Consider the following 14,114-nt stretch of genomic DNA (forward strand, 5'->3'; position numbering starts at 1 on the left):
ATAATGGTTTCAACTCTTAATATGTAGAATATAACCTCTGGGTTATTTCTTGCACAGTAAGGATGTATACAAATGAAGCATGTAATTCCCTGTTCGTATCTGTTAGTGACTTTACTAAACCAATTGCTTTAATTTGTCAGGCAGATTTTACACAAAATCTGGAATGAAACTTCTGCCACTGGTCGGTTTCTCATGTGGAAAAACTAGTGTTTCACATGTGGATAGTTTTATTTCTGTCTCAGCAACCTTCACAACGTGCATATTAAAATGACCATATCAGTAGTTTTAACAGAAAAAGAACACGTATTGCATTATAATTGGTATCTCAGTAAGACTTCTTTCACACATCTGTGATGACATCTGTGACAAGATGTTCAGTGGTTCAAGATGTCCTGAAGAATCAGCATCCTGATGATGTCCTGAAGAATCCACATCCTGAAGATGTCTGTGAAGGATCAGTGTTTGGTCCATTTATCAGTTTTTTAGCCTGAAAATTAATTTCCAGAACATCTTTTACCAACTATCCATTAAATACTACAAAGAAAGCACAGATGACACCCGTGTTGTCTGGTTTTCATGTATCCATATTTTATAATGTGCATGAGGGATCTGTAATCACGGACAAAATAGGCAATGTTTCTGTGTTGTCACCATGGACCTGCTATCTATGGAAAACCACTCTCGTGTGACTACACACACAGTGATGGCCAGTTCGCAGTGTTCGCCGACGAACACATGCGATCTGCCATCTTCACTCCCAAGTCCGGCGATGCAGAGGTAAGTCCTTACCTGTGCCTGAGCCGCGAGCCTGTTCTTGGAACTGCCGGTGACCGCATGTGTTTCAGAGCGGCTCGCGGCGCAGGCACAGGTAAGGACTTGCCTCTGCATCGCCGGACTTGGGAGTGAAGATGGCAGATCACATGTGTTTGTCGGCGAACACTGCAAACTCGTCGTCACTGTACACACATTAAAGTCAATGGGCATGTGTGCTGTCCATGGAGACCACGGCCAGCACACATCCGTAATTCACTGACATGTGAAAGAAGGGGTTCTCTGGATCTCCATTAGTGCCTGGTATTAGAATTCTCTACAGGTTGTACCCATTCAAGTAAATGGGACTGGGCTGTAATACTAGGCGTTACCACTGTATAGTAAATAATTATATTCTACGTGAAATGAGAATTCTGAAGCATCTATTTATAAAATGCTATGTTGTGTTGTCCCTCTATTGTTCCTGCTAGAGGTTTATGACTAAAGGTACTAAAGGAATAATAGAAGAATGGCACACCATAGATGTATAAGAAAAGCTTCTCCAGAATTGTTATTGCATAGAGAATGCAAAAAGCTACAAAAACAGACATGAGGTTTAGAGGTTGGCCACTTTATGTTAACTTTTAGAAATGTACTGGAAACAACACTATAATAAACCCCTTCTGTTGACAGCTGGTTCTTGTGTATACATAATGATCCTGCCCCCAACACGGCTGCTGACGGAGAAGCACATGACTAGACCTCTACAGGAGCGGCCTCCATGGAGTAACACTGTGCAAGGCATAGCGCATATACTGGTTATCCATGCCTGTACAGTGTTACTCTATGGAGGCCATTGGTGGACAGGTCACATGCCCTTCCATCGGCAGCCATATTGGGGGCAGGATTATTATGTATACACAGATTCCGTTTGTTAGCACAAGGAACCAGCACTAAACAGTAGTTAGTTACTTAGTTAGTTAGTAAGTTGATAATAAGTTAGCATAAAGTGGCAAATCCCTTTAAAGTCCTGCATAGTCCCTTGAAGTGGTTATATAAGAATATTTATAGTATCCTGCATATGGGAGACAGACCCCAACCTACAGTGACATGAATCTGAAATGGATAACACCTCCAGGAAAGCTTTTTTCTGCCAGATCTGATGATTGTGTCATGTACTTAATTAGACTTCTGTATATAGGTAATGAATAATGTCTATTTCTTAAACTCTTTTAGCTGTTCTTTATAATTTAAATAAACCTTCCCTGGGGTGGCCTTATTGAACACCTGCACTTCCTTCTTGTATTACCTATATAGACAGTACAGGGTATGTGTTCTTTATGGCAGCTGAAATGAATGGGAGTCAATGGACATAAAAATCTGATAGACTGTAACAGTCTCCAGGAAGTGATGGGGTTCAGCCTCCTCCCACAGAGACCAAGGGACATGTACAGTATACAGAGCCTTATCTGTATGTATAGTGTACACAGTTGCTATATTACCTTATACAGGATTCCTGTAGTATAATGCTATGGTCCTTCAAGATAAAATGGCCTCAGGATACAATATTTTGAACATAAAATTGTGTTTCCTGGGCCAAGTTGAAACTAGACTCAACATACAATGCCTCAGACTCAGATCCAACCATTGAACATGGCCATTTCTCTGGTAAAACACCTGTATTAATTGTCTAGTAGCTCCTCATTACAGTACAGTGTGGTACTATAGAGTACGGTACTCTATAAGCTTTTCCTGTGTACACCGGGGGGAGGTCAGCAACATGCTATTTTTCTGGTATACTGTGTGTACACTACAGGACCCTGAAGAAGCTCCTGTCCTCATAATAGACAGTGCTTTATAGCTTCCAGGATCTATTCCTGACAGTTATATGTAAGGACTTGCTTTATCTGTTTTTCATTTTCTCTTATCTTAAGTTGACATTTTGGAGCTTTGGAACCAATTACTAGTTTCCCATAGAGTTATAGTCACATGTTACAATGGTTGCCCCAGAACCAATTAATATCGTAACTTGAAGGACCTCTGTAGAGCCGTCATTAATTCACCCACCCTTTAAGCATAATACAATGACTCTCCTCAATATATACAGCAAAGCTGTCCAGAGAGCTGTAGACTACTGGAAATATCAGTTTATAGTGACTTATCTAGTGGCCAGTGTGACAACTATGTCAGGATATCTATATGGGGATAGCCACATATGATATATATACTGCATATTGTATGCATACTTACACTTCCTGTGGCTACAATTTAAAAGCTAGAGTTTAGCTCTTGATATTATGTTAATCTAGAATCTTATCTTTCAAATAATGTGAATATAGTCTAGCTAGTAAGTAAAACAAATGTACTCACCTTTGCTGCACTTTGGCTTCTGCTCCTACATCTGATTGAAGGACATATGGCTATTAGGCTGCGTTCACTTTGATCTTCTTATTTCAGTAGTTCTTCTTCACTAAAAGAGCACAACATGAAAATAATGGACTTGCTGGATGTTTCACATGAATGGGGCCCACTGACTATAATGGGGTCCATCAGGGTTCCTTCATACATGTATTATGCTGCTTTATATGGCCTGGCACTTTTTATGGGCTGTAGATGTTCATGTTTTTCTTCTGTTTTCAAAAGAGGACCAGAAAGCTGAAATATGCTTTTCAGTCAACACAAATGGATGAGATTATATTAAATGCAGATATGGCTGGATGAGTATGGGTCACATAAGGGTTTGTAAAACACTAAATTCTATTCTGTGATGAAAGATTTCATTATGGAAAGCAGGATTTAGCTGAGTAAGACATTTTTAAAGGGGTTCTCTGGGAATTAAGAAAATGAAAATACTTAAATATTACTTTATTATAAATATAGTCTCAAATACCTTTGATTATTTATAATGGCTCGTTTTATCTGGGGACAAATCATTAGGAGAAATAAAATGGCCGCCGTCCTATTACTACACACAAAACCTGTCCTAATCAAAACAAGAACACTGAGCTAAAGTACTGCCTCATCCTCCTCTCTGCTCTCCTCATCAAGGATTCTGATTCTGAATACAGGTGATAAGATCTTCAGCTGAATCTCTGTAGTAAAGGAGTTCATGAGGAGACATGAAGGACAGAGAGGAGGATAAGGCTGCTCTTTAGCTCAGTGCTGTGAAGTAACTTGTCCTCCTGTGTGATTAGGACAGGTTTTGTGTGTACTAATAGGACGGTGGCCATTTTATTTCTCCTAATGATTGCTCCCCAGACAAAATGAGTCATTATAACTAATGAAAGGTATTTGGGAATATATTTATAATAAAGTAATATATTAGTATTTTCCTTTTCTTAATTCCCGGAGAGCCCCTTTGATATCGAAGACATTTCTATCTGTGTGGCTCACAAAATTTATGTATATTTGTCATTGGCTGATCACATATATTTTTAACACTATTCCATTTTTTATCACTCCTCAAGATTTATTTATACATTTCTTTCCTATAGAGTTGAAGTGGATAACCAGTTTACAGAAACATTTCTCTTTTCATAGGGCATTTTCTTCCTCTCTATCTGGACTTTTACACAACAGAGCATCTCACTTAAAGGGGTATTCCGATCTCAGACATTGGCAGCGTATCACCAGTATATGGCACCAATATCAGATATGTGTGGGTCCCACCCCGGGGATCCCCACCTATCTCCAGAAAGGTCCCCGAAAGTGAAGGAGAGAGCAACACGCAAGTACAGCCAGCCTTCATTCACTGAGATGAGAGTTCAGAAAATAGCCAAGAGTACTTGCTTGGCTATTTTTCAGAACTCTAATAAAAGTGATTAGAGAGCATGCGCTGTGAGCTCTCGTTTACTTTGGAAGTCCTGTTCTGGAGATATAAAGCTAACATTCTGCCATGCATGCAAAATGTCATCAAAAACAGTGCTGTAATGTAATATTACTTACAGTTAGTGATGGCCGAACATCGGCCGGGACAATTCACGAACGCGATCAAATGTTCGCCTCATTCACTTTAATGGCAGTTGAACCTGAAAAACCTTCAGGTCATATTTGCAGCCACTAAATACTTACTAGAAGTGCACAAATAGTCCAACAACATGGGCAGTGACATACTAGAGGGGGATCAATGTCAAAAATTCCCACAAAAAATATCTATTTTAGGCCAAAGATTTGTATTGGCCCTAAAAATTAGGCATTCACCTGACATAAAAGAAATTGTGATTATGTGGCTCGAAGTACATTATGTGGTCACTAAATAACAATTTTACTGTAGCCCACTGGAGTACAGCCCCTAAACATTAGGCATTCATCGCTAACAAAATCCCTCCTCTTGAATAAACCCCAAATAATAATAGGTGAAATTCGATAACACGTAGTCGTCACAGGTGTTGAATTCCTCCGAGGCCCCAACAATTAGGCATTCACCGTACAGAAAATATCAAGTGATTATGTGGCTGGAGGTGGTATATTAGACAGTCATTGGATATCCATTTTACTGCAGGCCAGTGGAGTACAGGCCCTAAACATTAGGCATTCACCAGACAGAAAAGATCAAGTGATTATGTGGCTGGAGGTATATTACATGGTCATTGGATAACAATTTTACTGCAGACCAGTGGAGTACAGGGCCAAAACATTAGGCATTCACCATACAGAAAAGAACAAGTGATTATGTGGCTGGAGGTATATTAGGCGGTCATTGGATAACAATTTTACTGAAGACCAGTGGAGTACAGGCCCCAAATATTAGGCATTCACTGGACAGAAAAGATCAAGTGATTATGTGGCTGTAGGTATATTAGATGGTCATTGGATATCAATTTTACTGCAGGCCAGTGGAGTACAAGCCCCAAACATTAGGCATTCACCGGACAGAAAAGATCAAGTGATTATGTGGATGGAGGTATATTAGACGGTCATTAGATAACAATTTTACTGTAGGCCAGTACAAATACATGTCAAATACATATGTTTAAAATACAAGATAAAATACAATATAAATTTGGATTCAAAACATGGCTAACGAAATCCCCCTCTTGAATAAACCCCAAATGATAATAGGTGAAATTCGATAACACGTGGTCGTCACAGGTGTTGAATTCCTCCGAGGCCCCAACAATTAGGTATTCACCGTACAGAAAAATTGTGCCAGCTCTGGCCACAGGTCAAGCCTGCACACCCAGTAGTCAAGGGGTTCCTCGCTTTTCAGAGCGTCCACATCGGTCGTTAACCCGATGTAGTCGGACACCTGTTGGGCTAGGCGTTCCCTGAGGCTGGATCTGGAGGGCGGCTGTCGATGGGTTGGTTGCAAGAATGATCTCATATCCGAAATGACCAACACATCTTCAAACCGCCCTCTTTTTGCAGGCGTAGTAGGATTGTACCCGCACCTGTTTCGCTGTGGATGGAAATTCCTCTGCCAGTGCCCGCAACAGCAGAATGCAGCATCTCTCACAGCAAGGCCTGGAAATGCTGCATTCTGACAGCCCTCTGTGATGCTGGTAACATGTCCACCATTTTGTGTTTGTACCGGGGGTCTAAGTACGTTGCCACCCAGTACTGGTCCTTGCCCTTTATGCTTTTTATACAAGGGTCCCTCTTTAAACACTGGAGCATAAAGGCCCCCATTTGCACTAAATTGGAAGCGGTGGAGCGCCCTAGCTCCTTCTCATCGCCCAGGATAATGTCATCCTCGGTCTCCTCCTCCTAGCCACAGACAACACCAGGGATCCCCGAAAAGAAAGTTTAAAGCCTGCTCTTCTTGCTCCTCCTTCCCCCAGCGACCATGTCTCAGATGGAGTAGCCCCCCCGTGAATTCATTCAGCATTGCGACTTCCTCATCTTCCTGCTCCTTCTCCTTGATGGCTTGATCAATGACACAACGCAATGCACACTCCAGAAAGACGGCATAAGGCACAATGTCACTGATAGCGCCCTGGCTGCAACTGACCAGTTTGGTGATGTCATCAAATGGCTGCAAAAGTCTGCATGCATCGCGCATGAGCAGCCACTGGCGCAGTGAAAAGAAAACAAGTTCCCCAGAACCTGTCCTGCTGCAGAGTTCGTACAGGTAGTCGTTAACGGCACCTTGCTGCTGGAGCAGCCTATCAAGCATATATAGGATGGAGTTCCAGCGTGTCGGGCTGCCACAAATCAGACATCTGATGGGCAGGTGGTGTCGCCGCTGAACGTCAGCATAGCGAGCTATGGCCGTGTAAGATTTTCCTGGCCTGCCGCAAGACGTCCTGGACCTCTGAGTATTTGGCAACGAATCGCTGCACGACTAAGTTCAGGACGTGTGCCATGCATGGCACGTGTGTCATTTTTCCCTGTTTCAGCGCACTCAGCAGATTGGCACTATTGTCGCACACCACTTCACCAACTGTCAAATTGAGCGGGGTTAGCAGACTGTGACTGCAGCGCTGAAAGCAGTGCAGGACCAGTGTGGCTCTTGGCTTCCAGGCACAACAGCCGCTGCACAGCATGGCAACGTCTCACCTGGGATGTCGAATAGGTTCTGGGGAGCTTGGGAGGTGCAGCGGAAGAGGTGGTAGCAGTGGAAAAGGAGGAGTCAGCAGAGGAGGAGTCGGAGGATGGAGTAGGAGGAGGAGAAGAAGAGGCCGCCCTGCATGCAATCCGTGGCGGTAACACAAAATCCACTTGGGTTCCACGGTTGCATGCTTGACAGCCGTAAGAAGGTCCACCCAATGGGCAATAAAAGTTATGTACCTTCCCTGCCCGTGTTTGCTAGACCATGTGTCTGTGGTCAGATGTATTTTGGCACCAACACTGTGTGCCAGAGATACATTCACTTGCCGCTGAACATGGCCATATAGCTCTGGGATGACCTTCTGGGAGAAATATTTCCTTCCGGGGACCTTTCCTTGCGGTGTGCCAATGGCCACAAATTTTCTAAAGGCCTCTGAGTCCACCAGTTTATATTGCAGTAGTTGGAAGGCTAACAGTTCTGACAAGCCAGCGGTCAGCTGTTGGGCAAGAGGGTTATCCGACGTCATCAACTTATTACGTTCGAACATTTGGGCCACGGAAGCCTGCCTTTTGACAGATAAACGTGACGATGGCACGGTGGAAGATGGAGGACAAATGGGAGGAGAGAGGAGAAGCAGAAGAGGCAGGACGAGGAGAGCCAGGAGTGTGGCTTTGTGGGTTCTGACAGTGTTGCTCGTGGTGGGAGGCCAGGTGCCTTCTCAAGACTGTCGTCTCTAGGTGAGTGTTGGGCTTACCATGACTTATGCGTTAACAGCACAGGCTGCAGATATAAAACACTATTTCCAACACTGCGGAGCCATGTGTCGGCATCCTGGAAGCGCAAGATGTGACCATGCATGTGGTCGGCTTGCTTCAGATACATTTGCAGTCTGCTTTTTGCCTCCTGTGCACTGCGAGTTCGGCCTGCTTCTCCTCCTTCTACCCCCTATCTGCTGCTATGTTTCTCCCTCTGAACTCCCCCCCTCTTACTCTCTTGTGGGCACCCATGTGACATCCATCGACACGTCATCATCGCCATTTTCACCACCACTGACATTAAAGATCTCGGAGTAGGCAGCAACAGCGGGGACCTCTGTCCTTGGGCTGATCTGGTACTGTTGTCAGACCACTGGGTGGCGGCCGTTGCTACCTCCTCTTCCTGATCGGATGCCAAGAATGGCTGCTCATCGGTAAGGTCTGGGAATGGATGGGAAAATAATTCCTCTTACTCGAGTGGAGTAGCTATGGTGGTGGTGTCTTTGGGGGTGCACACAGCACAGAGTGAGGAGGGTGCAGATACAGAGGATGAGAACAATGCGGAAGGCTGAGTGAGCCACTAAACCAAGTCTGGTGCGTCCTTTGACGTAATCGCACACACCTTCTGCAACTTCCCAATTAGGATCCGGCCTGGTGCACCTTCCCGACCCCTACCACCCCTGCAGAATGGCCTGCCTCTTCCTCTGCTTGTCATTTTCAAAATGACCCTGTGACAAAGTCCCTATAGAAGAGCAATATTTGTGTAAGCAGGTATATTGCAGGCCCTAATCAATATTTGATGGAAGCCGGTATATCAATCCCTTCTATCAGTATTTTGTGGAAACAGGTATATAGAACCCCTTAATGAGTATTTGCTGGAAGCTGGTAAATCAAACCCCTAAATCAATATTTGGGGGAAGCCGGTATATCGCAGGCCTCAATCAATATTTGATGGAAGCTGGTATATCAATCCCCATTATCAGTATTTTGTGGAAACAGGTATATAGAACCCCTTAATGAGTATTTGTTGGAAGCCGGTAAATCTAACCCCTTAATTAATAGTTGGTGGAAGCGGGTGTATCGCAGGCCTCAATTAATATTTTGTGGAAGCCGATGTATCACACCTCTCAATCAATACTTTGTGGAAGCCGGTGTATGACACCCTCAATCAGTATTTTGTGGAAGCAGGTATATCAAACCCCTTAATCAGTATTTTGTGGAAGCAGGTATATCGAACCCTTTAATCAGATTTTTGGGGGGCAACAGGTATATCACACCATTTGCAATTAGTTATTCCAATAGCGTTTGTCCCACTATCTAGCTGCGGTATCTCAGCAGAACCGCACAAAACTGCTGCACAATACAAATGCACTATAATATACTTTCTATGTTAGAAGGTATATTATAGGTATATCACACCCCTCAATCCGTTTTTTTGGGGGGCAACAGGTATATCACATCAGTTGCAATTAGTTATTCCAATACCGTTTGTCTCTCTGTCTAGCTGCGGTATCTCAGCAGAACCGCACACAACTGCTGCACAATACAAATGCACCATAATATACTTTCTATGTTAGAAGGTATATTATAGGTATATCACACCCATTAATCATTTTTTTGGGGGGACAACAAGTATATCACACCAGTTGCAATTAGTTATTCCAATAGCGTTTGTCCCTCTATCTAGCTGCGGTATTTCAGCAGAACCACACACAACTGCTGCACAATACAAATGCACTATAGTATACTTTCTATGTTAGAATGTATATTATAGGTATATCACACCCCTCAATCAGTTTTTATTTTTTGGGGCAACAGGTATATCACACCAGTTTCAATTAGTTACTTCAAATAGTGTTTGTCCCTCTATCTAGCTGCGGTATCTCAGCAGAATCGCACACAACTGCTGCACAATACAAATGCACTATAATATACTTTCTATGTTAGAATGTATATTATAGGTATATCACACCCCTCAATCAGTTTTTATTTTTTGGGGCAACAGGTATATCACACCACCCTGTTTATTTGGAGCAACAGGTATATCACAGCCCTCAATCAGTATTTTGTGGAAGAAGGTATATCACACTCCTCAATCAGTATATCACACCCGATGCAAATATTTGTTCCAATAGTTGCTGCATAATACAAATGCACTTTATACTTTCTATGTTAGAAAGTATATTATAGGTATATCACACCCCTCAATCACTTTTTTTTTTAGGCAACAAGTATATCACACCCGTTGCAATTAATTGTTCCAATAGCATTTGTCCCTCTGTATAACTGTGGTATCCCAGCAGAACCGCACACAACTGTTGCACAATACAAATGCACTATAATATACTTTCTATGTTAGAAAGTATATTATAAGTATATCACACCCCTCAGTATATAACACATATCAATAGCACACCTATACCAGTTCTTAAAAGGACTTTTGTGGCCCTATTAGCTAGCGTTTGGTGTCCCTAACAGCCTGTCCCTGCTCCACAAAGCAACCTTTCCCTACACTGGCAAAACGCAGAATGTAAAATGGCGGCCAGATCTGGTTCTATGACAGGGTGGGGGTGTGTCCATGTGCTGAAATGTCTCAATTGACTGTCCTGTTTCACCTGATGGATGTGTCATGGGTCAAAGTTCGTCGCTATGCAAAACAATATGGCGCGTGCGAATATGGCCATATGTTCGCGTGTTCGGCAAATCGCTAATGAGCAAAGTTCACCGCGAAACAACCGCTGGGCGAACTGCAAGGCCATCTTTACTTACAGTGATCAGGAGTAAATCCTCACAGTCACGAAAGTTGCTGCCAACCATTTTCTCCAGTCTCAGGAAACTTCTAGCAGCTTGAAAAATGTAGTAAAAGTGAGGCACACCTGTATTGCCGATTACATTGCCGATTTTTGCAATCAAGAAAATAATGACTGGAGATCACGAATTCTAGAATTTACTAATTTATGGCAAATATTAGGCCAAAAATGTGTGAAATATCATGAAAACGAATATTGCCTATGCTGCTCATCACTTATCATTACAGTCCTCCACCCACTATTTTAATGGGGTCTACCTTGCAGATAAACCTCCTCTGTGCAGCAGAGTCATAAACTGAGATTACTTCTTTTGTACCATTGAGAACTTTATGAGATTTATGCTACAGAAAAACTATGTTTTGTAAAAAAAAGCCAACAACCCTAAAAAGACAGCATATTCTATTAATATTGATTTAAAAATTACTCCTGTCTGATGAAAGTGTCCCTTTGACAAGAATATGTCACTATGAAAAACATATTCACAGAAGAATATTAGTGTAATTTCACCCTCTAAATAGCTCCCTAAAATGTCAAAGGAGGCATACAACCATTTCATTCCACAGACCTGTTGTTTAAATCACGTTTTTATGTTAAACGTATTTTTACATACTTTTTATGTTATTTCTAATTTTCTATGTCAATGTCTATATTTAAACAACCATAAAATCCAGCAGTTTTTGCACTGGCCTCTAAGCCTTATAATAAACAAAACTTCTTGGTCTGTACAGATCACTTTAATGCAGTTACCTGCTTATCTATATACAGAGGTGATATCTTTACAGGCAGGATTAGAGTGACAGATGAGACAGGATCCACCATTCACAATAGGTGATTGTCAAAGCTTATCTATTCTTGCCTTGTACAATGACCTCTGCACAGGTCACAGAGCATTCCTAGAGAACTCTCCCATAGAAGTCAATGAGGTCCTCTCCAGACTATTGTGTCTTTGGTCCATGTGACTGCTGTAAAGCAAGTTTCTGGATGCTTTCTAAGTACTGTTAAGAACAGCTCATGTTCAGAAAATAGAATAAAAAAATCTGCAATCAGAACATAAAGAGAATTCCAGAAACTTGTTTTGAGAATTAATTTTAGTTTTCCAGAAATTCTACATCTCATCTTGTAATACTTATGCATACTAAGGCCTCATGCACACAAACTTATTTTCTTTCCGTGGCAGTTCCATATACGGAACCATTCATTTTAATGGGTCCGCAAAAAAAACTGAAGTTACTCCGTGTGCATTCCATTTCTGTATCTCCATATGTCCTATTATTGTCCGCATTACGGACAAGGGGAGTACTGTTCTATTAGGGGCCAGCTGTTCCGTTCCTCAAAATACGCAATACATGTGCATGAGGCCTAAAACAGACATGTATTTCCCATTGGGGGACTTGTTTTGGCAGTACCAAATGTATTTTGACATTAACAAATATAGAGAAAAAGCCTTTTTATTCTGAAAGAAACATTAAAACTGAAAGCATACATTCCCCTTTGTAGACTAGACAGTTTACATATAGAATTCATCTTCATAAAACATGACCCAACTCATAAATGCAAGTCTACACAGAGCTTACTCCTCTTTTTATTAGCTACTTTACAGTAATATGATTATGCTTGAAACGAAATGCTGTATTAAATAGGCAGATTGTCTGCCAGATGATCACTAATGAGCATTCGTAGTAACACTCGTTAGTAATGATCTGGCAGTGTAATACTGCCGCTGATTACCCGATGAATGAGCTACTTGATCCGGTAATTCTCATATTTCAACAGGTTTAAAAATTATTGTTTGCAGGCAGCAGATTGTGCTGTGTAAACACTATCTGCTGCCGGCAAACAATGATTGAATGATGGCATAACAATAGCTCCTCCCTACACTGAGGAGGAGATCACTGCATGTAATAGTAGTAGTCTCTTCCGCTAGCGAGCAGATGATTGCCAAGAAGGATTGCTTCTCTCCCAACAATCTCCTGCTTTATCTGGCTGTCTACTACAGCTTTAAATCCTGTATTAGACTGGACGATTGTCGTCCAGTTCATTGCTAATGAGCATTCGTAGGAATGGTCACTAGCGATTATCTGGCAGTCTAGCAATTGCTCATTCATCGGGCAATCCAGATTTTTAAGCTTGCTTAAAAATTGTCATTTGCCGGCGGCAGACCGTGCTGTGTAATCATGATCGGCTTCCTGCAAACAACTAGACAGCGTGAGGTTTGTAGATTAATTCTATATATTCTATATATTAAAAATGTTAAACTATATTTTACCTTATAATATATCATTTTTAATACTGAATGCATACATTTTTTTCAGTTTGTATTATTGGTATAAAGTGTGAAAGCCTGATGTTTTCTACACTCTAAATGAGACTGGGTTCACATCACCATTTTCTGTTGTTTTGATCCATCAGAACAACAGAAAACCACAAAACTAAACAGATCCTGTATAAACATCCGTTATGCTCAGTTATGTACATATTGCTTCTGCTTTAGCCATTTTCCTCTAAGATCCATTATTTCAGATGGAAAAATAGCCCTACACAAAGTATTTTTGTTTCCGTCTAAAATCACTGAGCTCTGATGGAAATGGCTAAAACGGATGCAAAATGTACATAACTGAGCATAACGGATGCTTAAAACACAGGATCCATTTAGTTTTGTGGTTTTCTGTTCTTCTGACGGATCAGAAGAATGGAGACCGAAATGGTGATGTGAACCCAGCCTGACCAGTATTAGTGATGAGCGGCAGGGGCAATATTCGAATTTGCGATATTTCCCGAATATTTTGTAGAATAGTCGCCATATATTCGTGAATTCGCGAATTCGAGATTATATTCTTGATTGCGAAAATCGGCAATGTATTATTTGCGTAATGCGCCCAAAGTATCGGCGTGGGGTAGGCAACTTTTCTATTGGTTGCAACGGATGGTTGCTAAGCTGTGAAGAAGCCTTCTCATTGGCCCACAAGCTAGAAGAAGGGAGGGATGATCACCTGAAATGTATGTGTTAAAAAAACAACAAAAAAAATGAATATTCGTCATTACGAATATATAGCACTATATTCTAAATATTCACAAATTCTGGAAGTGCCGATATTCGCGAAAAAATTCTTGCTATTCGCACTTAACACTAACCAGTGTACCAGAAAATATAAATCATCACAGTATGCTACTAATAAACATGTCATATGATAATTTTTGCTAATGTGTCACCAGTAAAATACTTTACAAAATAATAAGCTATAGTTCATTGCCTGGATAACATTATATTGTGCCCCCGATTCCCCCCCCCCCCCCCCCCCACCTAAAAAA

The 14,114-nt window shown here is 41.6% G+C and overlaps 1 protein-coding gene across 2 annotated transcripts in view; it reads left to right on the forward strand.

The window, feature by feature from the left end:
• LOC122936090 (sine oculis binding protein homolog) overlaps positions 1-14,114 on the forward strand; it is a 203,746-nt gene that overhangs the window by 30,094 nt on the left and 159,538 nt on the right. The gene's annotated exons all lie outside the window — the stretch shown is intronic.

This window comes from Bufo gargarizans, chromosome 4 (assembly GCF_014858855.1).
Source record: "Bufo gargarizans isolate SCDJY-AF-19 chromosome 4, ASM1485885v1, whole genome shotgun sequence".
NCBI lineage: Eukaryota > Metazoa > Chordata > Amphibia > Anura > Bufonidae > Bufo > Bufo gargarizans.